The sequence below is a fragment of the Myotis davidii genome, unplaced genomic scaffold (genome assembly GCF_000327345.1).
Source record: "Myotis davidii unplaced genomic scaffold, ASM32734v1 scaffold564, whole genome shotgun sequence".
NCBI lineage: Eukaryota > Metazoa > Chordata > Mammalia > Chiroptera > Vespertilionidae > Myotis > Myotis davidii.
In genome coordinates, this window is record NW_006294678.1 from 7,581 (window position 1) to 21,066 (window position 13,486).

A 13,486-nucleotide genomic window follows, 5' to 3' on the forward strand; every position below is an offset into this window, starting at 1 on the left:
AAAAGTAAGTATTCAAAGTAAATGACATTTTGAGATACTTGCTTAAAAATACTGCCAGAACAGAGGAAAGGGAGGTTGAGAGACTTGATGAAAGAGGTAAATGGATTAAGAAGTACATATTGGTGGTTACAAAATAGTCATTATGAATTAAAATACAACATGGGGTACATAGGCAATAATCTATACCAGTGGTTGGCAAACTCATTAGTCAACAGAGCCAAATATCAACAGTACAATGATTGAAATTTCTTTTGAGAGCCAATTTTTTTTAAACTTAAACTATATAGGTAGGTACATTTTTATTAACTTAATTAGGGTACTCCTAAACTGGCCTTTGTTAAAAACGTCCTCAATCTGATTGAGGTACGTTTGCTGAGGTCGACCCCTTCCAACTCTCCCATTCACACTCGTCTTGTGATTGTACCTCAAAGCAATGTACCTCTCCCGCGCTGAGTATCCTGTGGCCCACCTGCACTGGTCTCCCGTCACCTGACTGACACCCCCCCCACTTCTTCTAACGCCAATTCTTTAGGTCCGATCCTAAACCACAGTCAGACATCCCCCAAAGGGTCCCGGATTGGAGAGGTTGCAGACCAGTCTAAGGGACCACCCCCCCATGTACAAATTTTGTGCTCCAGGCCTCTAATATTATAATAACTATGTATGGTGCCAGGTGGGTAATTGAAATATCAAGAAAACACTTTGTAAAGGGTATGATTGTCTAACCACTATGCTGTACACTTGAAACAGTGCAAAATAATATTGAAAGTAGCTATAATATTATATAATAAAAGCCTAATATGTAAATTGATCAAACAGCAGAATGACCGATACCTATGACACGCACTGACCACCATGGGCAGACACTCAACACAGGAGCTGCCCCCTGGAGGTGAGTGCACTCCCACAGGAGGAGCACGACTCAGCTAGAAGCCAGGCTCACGGCTGGCGAGTGCAGCGGCAGTGGCAGGAGCCTCTCCTACCTCTGAGGCAGTGCTAAGGAGCAGCAAGCCCAGCAGTAAGAAGCAGCATGCAGACAGGTGGTAAGTAGCAAGGGCTCCCAGACTGTGAGAGGGATTTCAAACTGCCAGCTTAGGCCTGCTCTTTGTGGAGCAGGGCTAAACCAGTAGGCAGACATCCTCCAAGGGGTCCTGGACTGTGAGAGGGCTCAGCCTGGGCTGAGAGACCCCTCTGAGTGCACAAATTTTGTGCACTGGGCCTCTAGTAAAAAAATATTACCAGAACATTTATAGTAGCTCCACATAGTCATCAGTAGGAGAGAAACAGAAATGCCTCTTCTCTGCTTATGACTATTTCAAATTTGGAGTAATACATTTAGTTTAATACTAACACATAACACTGTGGGTACAAGTTCATTTATGAATATAAAATTATTTTTACTTTCCAAATACAAGAAGTTTGGCTTTCATATCAGACTAAAGTTTTAAATTGAGAACTTGAGTGAAATTCACTTTTATTTTATCAACAAATTTCCATGGGACTCTGTATTTCACACTGTGTGCACACATAATGATTCAAACATTTCATATCCTACTTCCAGAGGTAGTAATATCATGCACCCAACAGTGTGCATTTGATTTAAACTGAAATTGAGCATATTTTAGAAACAATCTATTTTAAAATCATATGCACAATTTCAGTGTTGAAAACTTTTATTCTTATGAAAATATATACTTCAGAGAAACAGATTTAAATATAAAAGGAAATTCAAGAAACTAGATGAAAGTGTTGGTAAGTAGATGATGTCCCACTTCTTTGAAATTATTTATATTACTAAAAGTGATATAAGACAAGGCAGGAGATAATGTTCTGTAGCATTTAAATTCAAACAAAATCCATTTGTAGTGGCCATCCAATTCAAGTAATATTTTTAGTTTAATCTTAAAAGGTTTTAATTATTGCATGCCTAAAATGTATTTCTAATATGATTTTTTGAAAGATTATGAAAAATTGGCTTTATTTTGTCTATGTGCTTTGAGGTAGTAATGAACATTAAAAAATCTGCATATCCATTTATTTATATACCAACATATAGCTAGAACACACGTTATAGAGTCAGACTCAGTATAATGATGCTTCAGTCAACAATGGACCACATGCATATAAAGTAGTGATACTGTATGATTATTATGAAGCTGAATTTCCATTAAAAATTGAACTATATGTGGTTCAGAAAGAATTCGTTTTTCTCTGATGAGAACAATATATGTGGGGAGTAGCAATAGATTCCCTCTCACTGACAGCAGCTCAATTTTGAGTGCACCGATTACATCCCAGAGAGTCAGCCCCTAGCCTGTTTCAACACAAAGGAGCCTGTATCTCTAGCGCTTCATATTGAGAGGGCACTACAGCCTTCCCAGATCTAGTGTGATGGTCTTCAGAGGATATTGATTTAACCTCTTTGTTGAGGACCTAAGATCTGATACTGGGGCCCATGTCACAGGATCTACTTTAACAAATACTAAATGCTGTTGCCACTTTAGTAAAAGCTTTCTGTGATAGTGTGAAGCTAACCTGTCCTTGTACTTTGTAATATTTTTAGCTTGTAATGCAGCACAGATAAGTTTTATTTCTTCTATTAATTCAATGATAGATAGGGTCTATGGAACCAAAAACAAATTTCCAAGGTCAAAATTTTGAGTACTCAATTCTACACTCCCTCCATATTAAACATCATATATATATACACTAGAGGCCTGGTGCACAAAATTCATGCACTGGGGAATGGGGTTCCCTCAGCCCAGCCTGCCCCTCTCACAGTCTGGGAGCACCTCAGTGGATGTCCTACTGATGGCCACAGTCTGGCAGAAGAGGCTCAGAACAGTTGTCCCGTGTGTGTGTGTGTGTGTGTGTGTGTGTGTCTGCTGAGGCCTGCCCCAGCCGCATTGGAGGCTCAGAGCAGCCACTGTGTGTGTGTGTGTGTGTGTGTGTGTGTGTGTCTGCTGAGGCCTGCCCCAGCCGCATTGGAGGCTCAGAGCAGCCACTGTGTGTGTGTGTGTGTGTGTGTGTGTGTGTGTCTGCTGAGGCCTGCCCCAGCCGCATTGGAGGCTCAGAGCAGCCACTGTGTGTGTGTGTGTGTGTGTGTGTGTGTGTGTCCCCACTGGGGGCCTGCCCCCAGCCAAACCATGGAGGCTTGGAGCAGGCACCCCTCTGTGTTTATCTCTCAGCATCCTGGCCTCCATTGCGTGTTGTACTCTCCTTTGAGCTGTGGCCAGGGTGGGGTGCTGCCTGCAAGCCGTGCTTTCCTGCTCACAGATCGCCGGATCGCCACAGAGACCCAGGGGCAGGCCCTCCTGGGGGTTGCCTGCCCTCTGCACACGGGGATCCTGGCTGGGGGCGGGGCTGCACATGGGGCCCTGATGGTGGCTCTCGCTGTCCTGCCCTGTCTGCAGTAAGCAAATTAGCCACCATCTTTGTTGGCGGTTAATTTGCATATTGCGCTGATTAGCTAAAGGGAGGCATAGCGAAGGTATGCTCAATTACCATGTTTGTCTATTATTAGCTTGTTGTCTTCACTTCTAAAACAGCAATGTTGTGAGTGTGAGTGTGTGTGTGTGAGAGAGAGAGAGATAGAGAGAGAGAGAGAGAGAGAGAGAGAAAGAGAGAGAGAGAGATTGAGAGAGAGAGAGAGCGAAGATCCTTAATTTGATCACTGTTCCAATGTTCCAACATGCAGTAGCCCAAACCACATTGCCATGACAATCCCCTAAATTCCTTATCTCTGTATCTTGATTTTTAATTCCTACTGATCCTCTGCCCACCTTTCACTCCCTCCTTATAGTCACTATCATGATGATCTACACCTGACCCAGAGACTTCCTCCTCAGTATTTCTAATCACTTCAACCCACATCTCATGTTCATGGAGCAGCATTAACAGCTTTGATATTGTATTTCTGACCCTTCCAGTTGGAAGCAGGATGTGGGTTTGTGGGACAGTTACAAAATCTACTGTAGCATACAGTAATGCCCTAGCCTTTACATTCTTTCACCGTGCATTCACTGACTCACTCAGAGCAACTTCCAGTCCTGCAAGCTCCTTTCATGGTAAGTGCCCTATACAGGAGTGCCATTTTTATCATTTATATCATATTTTTACTGTATATTTTCTACATTTAGATATGTTTAGATACACAAATACTTATTTCCATTGTGTTACAATTGTCTTCAGTATTCAGTACAATATGCTGTACAGGTTTGTCACACAGGAATGGGAGGCTATCTTGTACAGCCTAGGTGTGTAGTAGGCTATGCAAGCTATGAGTGGGTAAGTGCACTTGATGTTCCCATAATATTGCAGTTGCCTAAAAACCACTCATCAGAACAGATCCCTGTCTTTAAGCAACACATGACTAAATATTCATTTGGCTATTATTAGGTTAAAAATCTCAATTGACCATATGCATTTCCAATAAATATAGCAGAGTAAGGGTGGATATAATTCTAAACAAATGTTATACACGGGGAAAATGTAGCTTAAAAGAAAACATATGAAATGCTATGGGATTTCATAGAAAGAAAAAAAATATTTGTGTTTGAGGAACCAAGGAAAACTTCATGAAGGAATTTCTATTTGAACCAGGAAATAGAGAAATTCTTTGAATCGTGGAAAAATGGGAAGTTAAATTTATTCAAGTCTATAGGAAAACAATTGGAAAATATATGGCAGCTCGGCTGATGTGACACAGTGGCTGAGAATCAATCATGAACCAGGAACGCAGTTCTATTCCATGTCAGGGAACAACCCCAGATTGTGGGCTGGATCCCCAATAGAGGCCATGCAGGAGGCAGCTGATCAATGATTCTCATCATTGGTGTTTCTATCTCTCTCTCCCTCTCATCCTCTCTGAAATAAATAAAAATATATATGTTTTTAAAAAGAAATATACAGCAACAAAAAATATTTGGACTAGAAAAGATTATAGATTCCATATTTTTAATACTAGAACATATATCCTTTCTTCCAGGAATTATTTTGAACTCAGAACAAACATATTTTGCACTTTATATTCTACAATCATGTATTTTTAATTAAATAAGATTTTAAAATTGATTTTAGAGTGGTAAAAGAAACAAAGTTTGCTAATTGAGAATATGAGTTCCTAGTATGGGTTTTGCACACTACTTCAATATGCTTTCACAAATTATCAAAACGTGTGACCACAAAGAGATAGTATATATTTTAAATTATTAAAAATATGGCAATATTTCTTTGTGGGCCAAATATTTTCTAGTTGGGATATGTAACTATAAAGAGGAAGAGAGAGAGAGAGGAAAAAAAAGAGAGATAGATTAAAGAAAATATTTTAACAATGATTTCACATACTTTCACATGAAAGAGCAATAACTATATTTTTATTAGATGTTAAGGTTTCATAACATGAACACTAGATTTTTGTATTCAATTTTTATATTCTGAATTGAAAATTTATAGGTAAATATATCAAATGAATTATTTTTTGCCATATGGTTATGCATGTTTATGTTCCTGTGTATGTATAATTCTTTATCATTTGAGTCAATTCTTGAAAGTAAAATGAATTGATTATTATATTTGATACATGTTAATTACTGTACATTTCTTCAGAGGTAACTCCATAATAGCTCAAATTTAAAACAAAATGTAGAATTCAGTTTTAAATACTGCAGTCATGTAAAAAATCTTCGATTAAAATAAAATAAACAGAGTTGTTTTGTTCTATTAGCATCATGAAAAATCTTTTCTAAGTATAGGTATTTACTAAACAGTAATTCTAAAAATAATTGCAATAAACTTGATCCCAGGAAGAATTCATAAGACTTAATTTAACACTATTTTTGTTTTTGAAACAAGTTTTTTTGTGATGGTTTATAATAAGTTAGCAAAATAGAAATAATAAACTAATGCAAAATCACGTTCAAAATTAAAGGTTGAAATAATAGTTTAAATGGTAAACAATCTTTTATAATCACCTTGAAAGCTTGTTTGTGCATTTTAAAACATGCATTCAATCTGAAAATATATAAATTGTTCTTCTTAGTAAGGTGTATATATTGCTCTAAAATAACATTTTAAAAGAGCATGAGTTCTATTAGAGGCCATGAAAAACAAAATGACTAGGATTTTATATTAAATGTTCAACAAGAATTACAGATACTACTTTATTTTTTTTCTAAATCAATTTTTAAAAATGAGACAGGTTTTTAGCTAAATTTTTTACTTTAAATTTTTTTGCTATATTTATTAGGGTGCCATTTGTTAATAACATTCTGTAGATTTCAAGTGTACAATTCTATGATACATCATCTACATATAGTACAGTGTGCCCACCACCCACAGTCAAATCTTCTGTTACCATATATTTGGCCCCATTTACCCTTTACTACCTCCAACTTACTCTCCTCTGGTAATCATCATAGAGCTGTCTGTGTCTATGAGTATTTGTTTTCCTTTGTTCATTTGTTGATTTCAGTTTCATATCCCACATATGAGTGAAATCATATTGTCCTTGATTTTTTTTCTGTTGGACTTATTTTGTTTAGCATGCTATTCTCAAGATCCATTCATGTTACAAATGGCAGTGTTTCTCTTTTATGGCTGAGTAGTATTGCATTGTATATATGCACCACATTTTCTTTATCCATGATGTATGTACGCTGTTTCCATTGCATCATTAAATCAAATTATTTTTAATTTCTTCAAGTCTGTAGTCTTGATCTATTAGAGCATTTTTTATTTTCCAGAGGGTCCAAATAACAAACATATCTCACGTCCTTTCTTTGGAGTCAAGAGATTTTACCTATTTCTTTCTTATCCTCTGTTTTAAAAAATTCTTTCTACCTTATCCTCTAATCTTTCTATCTTAATGACTTTCTTATTTTGATCTAATTGGGTTTAGATTGAAAACCACTGCTTAAGATATATTATTGACTTATCACCCACCTAGAAAAATATTGTAGAGACCTATACTATACAAGCGCTTAAGAGATGTCACATCGAAGGAACCAAGATGACGGCATAGGTAAACACCTGAACTTGCTGCCGCACACAAGCACATTAAAACTACAACTAAAAGACAAAATGAATATCATGCAGAACCATGGGAAGGTTGACTGAGTGAAAATTCTACAACTAGAAGGAAGGAGAAAAGAGCATTGAGTCCGGTAGGAGGTGCAGAGGTGTGGAAGTGTGGCGGTACGGAGGCGCACACAAAACAGACTGGCAGCTGAGTATGCTGTTGTCTTATTCAATCAGGAGGGAGATACAAGCTTGAGATGGCTCTGAATCTCAGTTCCGGGCAAGAATCTGGGGACCCAGACTCATATGGAGAGAAACTGGACTGTCTGGCATCAGGCTGGAACAAGAGGGTGGTTTTCACTCAGAGGTGCTTGCAGCGGTCATTGTTCCTGCATGGGCCTCAGGACACAGAGACCCAGGGACCTATCTGGGGGAGGGCCAAAGGGCAACCATTGCTGTTTGCTCCACCCTGGTGATTCCCTGAGACCTCACCCCACCCAATTTACAACCCCACCCAAGCTGCGTGCAGAGGTTTGTGCATACAAATTGCCTAGCCTTTCTCCACCTAAAAACCTGTCAAACTGCAGCTGGGTCAGAGAACCACAGAGCTTCCAAAAGAAGCCCTATGGCTCATCAGCAGCCTGCATTGCTTCATAGCTGCACCTCATCTGGGCACCTCCAAACTCCAAACAAAGAAGCTCTCTGTAGCTCCTGCTGGGTGAACTCAGGCAGTGGCTAACTTTGCACCTCCTTGGAGATACAAGAGCCAGTGTACCTAGTTGTCAGAGTGAGACCATCCAGATTATAACTCCTCACATCCATAAGAGACACACTCAGAGGGCAAACTCAGTGAGTGCCAAAACCCCACTGAAGCAAGTCCTGCCCCATAAGGGTGTCTCCAGCACAGAAGTTCTCCCATTGTAGACATACTGTCCTCACAGCCAATTGGCCTGGAGGTCAATTCCTCAGAGTGATACCAACAACAATCAAGGCTTAACTACAACAAGACTGTGCACAAAGCCCACAAGGGGGTGCACCTAGAGTGTCAACTTCAGGTAATTAGGGAGGCTGAGCCACTGGGCCCTATAGGACACTTAGCACACAAAGACACTCTATGAACACAGTGAATAAGCCAAAATGTGAAGACAAAGAAACAGATCACAAATGAAAGAAGTGGAGGAAAGCAAACTACTGGATATAGAGTTCAAAAGCACGGTTATAAGGTTACCCAAGAATCTTCTAGAAACCTTTGAGAAATATAGTGAGACCCTCAAGGATATGAAAAAGAACCAATTAGAAATTCAGCATACAATGACTAAAATAAATAATAATATTTAGATATCCAACAGCAGACTAGAGGATCCCAAGAATCAAGATTTGAAAAACGAAGAAGCAAAAAACACCCAACCGGAAAAGCAAAAGGAAAAAAAAATAATACAAAAATATGAAGCTAGTGCAAGGAGCCTCTGGGACAACATCTAGCATGCCAACATCCAAATTATAGGGGTGCCAGAAGAATAGAGAGAGCAAGATATTGAAAACCTATTTGAAGAAATAATAACAGAAAACTTCCCCTACCTGGTGAAAGAAATAGACTTACAAATCCAGGAAGCGCAGAGAACCCCAAACAAAAGGAATCCAAAGAGGACCACACCAAGACACATCATAATTAAAATGCCAAGGGCAAAAGACAAAAAGAGAATATTAAAAGCAGCAAGAGAAAAACAGTTACCTACAAGGGAGTACCCATATGACTGTCAGCTGATTTCTTAACAGAAACTATGCACGCCAGAAGAGAGTGGCAAGAAATATTCAAAGTGATGAATACCAAGAACCTACAACCAAGATTACTCTACCCAGCAAAGCTATCATTCAGAATTGAAGGTCAGATAAAGAGCTTCACAGGCAAGAAAAAGCTAAAGGAGTTTTTCACTGCCAAACCAATATTATATGAAATGCTGAAGGGTATTCTTTACGAAGTGGGGGAGAAGAAAAAGGTAAAGATAAAAATTATGAACAACAAAGTGACAACAAATACGTATCTATCAACAAGTGAATCTAAAAATCAAGTGAATAAAAAATCTGATGAACAGAATAAACTGGTGAATAGAATAGAATCAGGGGCATAGAAAGGGAGTGGACTGACAATTCTCAGGGGGAAGGGGGTGTAGGGGGTGCAGGAAGAGACTGGACAAAATACTTATACCTACGGATGAGGACAGTGGGGTAGAGAGTAAGGGCAGAGGGTGGGGTGAGAATGGGTGGAAGAGAGCTATGGGGGAAAAAGAGGAACAACTGTAATAATCTGAACAAGAAAGATTTATTTTTAAAAAGAGAGAGAGAGAGAGATGTCACATCAAGCTCATTGGAGGTTTTAAACATAATTTGCCACTCTCAAAGAACACCAATAGATGTCCCACTCACATGAACACTTCTACTGCCATCACTCTTTTATTGGGAAATACATCATACTTTTATAAAGATCATCATGAATTTTATATTGTTTGTTATGCATATATGAATTAGGTAACTTTAAGAGGTTTCAGATTGAGGGAAGAAAAAAGAATTCCAGGTAAATGAAGTAAAGAAGTCATATTACAAAAAAAAACTAACATGCCACCAGAAATCACCTTGATAAGCTTTAGGTACAATCAATCTTCTTGTCTGCAATTCTTCGTAGGTTCAACATTGATTTCCATAGCCTTTCCTAGTAGACAATGAATTTTAAATGTATGCCAATAGCAGTTGGCACAGAGTTTTATGAAGTGGATGAATGCTTTCACATTTTTGACTTAAACTTTCATTGTCTCTTTCTCAAAGTTATATTTTTCTTCCTTGGTTAGAAAATCAAATCATTTATTTTTCAGGTTTTATCTTTGTACTTCTCTTCTCTTGAGGATCTGGTGGTGGAGAGTTTTGTCACCTTGTAAGTACTGAGGAAATCACAATTAAATGATCTTTTAAGGCATGTTTCAGGATGTGCCCATGTTCCTCGAAGAATACAGGTCTTAGGTAAGGATTTGAATTTAAAACTGTTAATGTTCTATAACATCATAGAATATTAAAAACTATGAGAGGTCATAAAGTTAATTCTATACTGATAACCTTGTTTTATCTGAAAGAAAAAAAACTTCAAAGTGACACAATCTAGCCCAAAGTCACAATGTCTGTTAGCAAGTGAAGATAAACAGAAACTTAGGCCTCCTGATCTAACATAATCTTCTGCAGTTAACTGGATATGGAATTTTTCATACATCAAAGTAGTGATGATATAACAATGAATCATCCACCTTGACTAATGACCATAATGTAAGACTTGCTTACCATAGCAAAAGTAAATGCACCAAGCAGGTTTCTTGAATTTAAAATGCTGTAATGTCTTTCTATGGTCTGCAATGTAATGCAACCCTGGTCTTTTTAATCTGCTTATGTTGTAGTTACCAGATCTATGATAACTCGTAGGAGGATATTAACTTATATTTTAGATAAACATTTTAATTTATATGTTATAGGAAATTTAATATCTAAGAAAAAAAACCTATCAATACCCAAATCCTAATATATAAAAACCCAAGATCCGTAACGACTGACTGAAGGCTCGACCAAACACCGGAAGTCAGTTCTGCAGTCAGTGCTGGGTTGAACATTTTTCAGTACTCTCAATGAACATAGGTAGTGGTGTGCAATTAATAGAGTGCATTTGGTAAGACTTAATGGTGTAACATTCTTTTTATGGAAAGTTTCTTAGAAATAAAGAAATAGAATTAAAAAATCAATTATGAAAAATGTCAATAAATATAGGAAACAGAAAATCATACCATGTAAGTTACATATGATGTGCTTTTATAAATAATTTGGTATTAAAAGGCAGTGAAGCTGTTAATTTGACATGTTATAATCACAGATCAAGGATCTAGACAATCCAGTTGAGGGAAACACTTCACCAGTTTGACTCGGCTGTTTCATCAGTAATAAGGATAAAATAAAACCTCCCTTAACAATTTCCCACAGCTACTCTGGGGACAAGTTAAAATGGTGATTATAAAGTGTCTTGAAAATACAATTTCAAATAAAAAACTAGATGCCATGATAATTAGTTCTAAATGTTAATGATCTCTCAGAAATGTCTAAAATTAATATTGTTTTTATTTTAAAAAGCCAAGTATTTCTTTTCCTTTTCAGTTCTCCTTTACATTTTATTCTTTCAATATTTTCTAATGAACATATGGGGATTATTTTCTTTTATTACATATATGAAACACACACACATACACAACACAGACACATTTTTCTATGCCATTTGGTGACATTTTCTCTGTAACTACACACTTCCCCAATATAATTATTCATCCTTGATTTTTTTTTCCTTTCAAGTGCCAGGCGGGACCACGGTGCATAGAAGCAAAGAATTTTCAGAGAAGATTGCCTTGATGACAACGACTGGCACCCCACCTAGGTCTGGTGCCCCTGGTCACCTGCTCCACCAATCCTGCCACAGCAGATGCCAGCCATGTTCCACATGCGCCCCCGGTTGTCAGCACACGTCATAGCAACCAGTTGTTTGGTTGTCTGCCATTCGGTCTATTTGCATATTAGTCTTTTATTATATAGGATAATACTGTCATATTTGTAAATTGCTAAGAGATGACTTAAAAGTTTTCATCAAAAGAAAAACAATTAACTATATATAGTGATGTATGGTCATTTAGCAATATATGCAACTATCAAATAGTTATGTTATACAACTGATACAATTATAATATTATGTATCAATTACAACTGAATAAAAAAGATTATGGGAAAAATGTGACTTGCATATGTCAAAAAAACCATGTTGTCCTGGCCAGTGTGATTTAGTAGTTAGAGCAGGGGTCCTCAAACTTTTTAAACAGGCTGCCAGTTCACTGTCCCTCAGACTATTGGAGGGCCAGACTATAGTTTTAAAAAAAACTATGAACAAATTCCTATGCACACTGCACATATCCTATTTTGAAGTAAAAAAACAAAACGGGAACAAATACAATATTCATATTTGCATGTGGCCCGTGAGCCGTAGTTTGAGGACCCCTGGGTTAGAGCATAATCTCTCCAACCAAAGAGTCCTGTGTTTATTTCCTGGTCAAGGGCACATACCTGGGTTGCAGCGTCAATCCCTGCCCCAATAGGGGCACTTGAGGGAGGAAAACAATCAATGTGTCTCTCTCACATCAATGTTTCTCTCTCTCTTTCACTCTCTCTCTCTCTCTCTCTCTCTCTCTCTCTCACTCTTCTCTCTCGCTCTCTCTCTCTCTCTCCCCCTCTCTCCCCCTTCCACTCTCTCTGAAAATCAATGAAAAAAATATTCTCAGGTAAGGATTAACAAAAAAAGAACCACCAAGTAATTCTCCACACTTCACCACAACTAAAGAAATACTTTGATATGAAAAAAAATGGATGTAGAATGTCCACATATATTTTTGTCATTAAAAAAAAAATCAACACGCAAATCAACTTAAAGAATGACTCAAACCAAGGGAATATGGAAATCAATGTTTGAAGCACCTGATAATAAACACTGAAACTATTAAACCTAAAATTTATTTTTAAAAATTTACTATAAATTTAAATATGTGTAATTTATTGTTTAAGATCTTGAACAGTGGGGCTTTGACTTATGAGTGTTCCGACTAATGAGTTTTTCGAGATATGAGCCGTCTCTCAGCTGATTTTTTGCTTTGAGTTGTGAGCTAAAATTCAGGTTACGAGCCAGCTTCAGATACCCCACCGCTAGTTGGCACAGCAAACATCACAGTGAACTCCACAACATCAGCCCAGCATCACATGTCTCACTCATTCACTTTTCAATTTGACATACGAGTAATTTGAGTTACGAGCTCAGTCATGGAACAAATTAAATTCATAAGTCAAGGCCCCACTGTGCTTAGATTTTTTGCCCACTTTGAATTAATTTTTGTACATAGATACAAACTGTACTCTACTTTCATTCTCTTGCATGTGGCTTTTCAATTTTCTCAACACCACTTATTGAAAAGGCTTCCTTTACTCCATTGTATGTTTTTTATTTACTTGTCAAAAATTATTTGCCCATACACATGTGGTTTTATTTCTGGGCTCTCAATTATATTCCATTGGTCTGTAGGTCTGTTTTTCTGCCAACACCTCACTTTTTTAAAAATTAAGTTTAATAAGGTTACATCTAATCTAATAAAAGAGAAACATGCAAATTGCCTGTACCTTCGCTACACCCACAAGCCAATCAAGAACAAATATGCAAATTATCCTAACTAAGATGGTGATGGCCATGGAGCTGGAGAGTTGCCCCTGGCAATGGAGGAAGCCAAGCTTCCCGCCTGCCCTGCTGGTTCTGAGCTCCACTCAAGGCTATAAAGTTTCAATTATAGAAGATAAATAAATCCCAGATACCTGCTTCTAGCCACAGTGGCCTCCGCTCAAGGAGGGGGTGAGTCCC